Source organism: Etheostoma spectabile, chromosome 9 (genome assembly GCF_008692095.1).
Source record: "Etheostoma spectabile isolate EspeVRDwgs_2016 chromosome 9, UIUC_Espe_1.0, whole genome shotgun sequence".
Lineage (NCBI taxonomy): Eukaryota > Metazoa > Chordata > Actinopteri > Perciformes > Percidae > Etheostoma > Etheostoma spectabile.
The window spans coordinates 30735997-30736813 of NC_045741.1; the positions used below are offsets into that span (position 1 = coordinate 30735997).

The window sequence follows — 817 nt, forward strand, 5'->3', positions numbered from 1 at the left end:
CCCCCATCCCCACCAGGAATCTCAGGTGGTGCCCAGCAGCCGTTAGCACATCCAGAACAGCTTTCCCCCGACCGCTCTGTCGGACATAGATCTACGGCAGATCCAGATCGAAGTTCTCCTTGCAGACAACAGCTGCTCTGACAGTGACCAGAACACAGTATTCATACATATATTTCCTCCTGCCACAATTACCAACATGTGTCTTTGCAGCCAATCCTGATCTATCTGTAGATACCAAGTGTTGTGTGAAATGAAATTTCTAGTTATTTTCTCCTGCATAATGCAGCTTTGAAGTGCACGCCGAGATGGAGACTACTACTATTTTGTCGTACACTACCGGTCAAAAGTTCGGGGTCATTTCCAAATTTCTATTACACTCCATTGTAGACAGAATACCAGCTGATCTGAGTGGGTGGCTGATCTTTAATGCAATATCTACATTTCCCATTATCAGCAACCATTCATCCAGTGTTCCTAAGGCTCACTCTGTTCACTAATCTGATATCATTTTAAAAAACTAAGTGAGTAAACCTTAGAGAACCCTTTAGCAATTATGTTTTGTAATCTGGCCTGGTTAAAAAAAACAATGCAACTGATCTCAGCCGGTATTCTGTCTACAGTGGAGTGCAATAGAAATTTTGAAGTGACTCCAAACCTTTGACCGGTAGTGTATGTATGTTTGGGTTCAAACTAGATTCAACATTTGAGAATGCCCTTTAAGGGAAATGTTGGTTTTGCTTAAGATTACACTTAGTCTAGCAGACCTATCTCCACAGGGCTGTGGTATGAAGGTAAATATGGTGCAAAAGTGAGAGCG

At 42.4% G+C, this 817-nt stretch overlaps 1 protein-coding gene and 1 long non-coding RNA gene across 2 annotated transcripts in view; both read left to right on the forward strand.

Annotated features, from left to right (window-relative positions):
• The window catches only part of LOC116695487 (cadherin-2), a 101935-nt gene that overhangs the window by 20964 nt on the left and 80154 nt on the right, over positions 1–817 (forward strand). The window lies entirely within an intron of this gene.
• The window catches only part of LOC116695499 (uncharacterized), an 18057-nt gene that overhangs the window by 10389 nt on the left and 6851 nt on the right, over positions 1–817 (forward strand). The gene's annotated exons all lie outside the window — the stretch shown is intronic.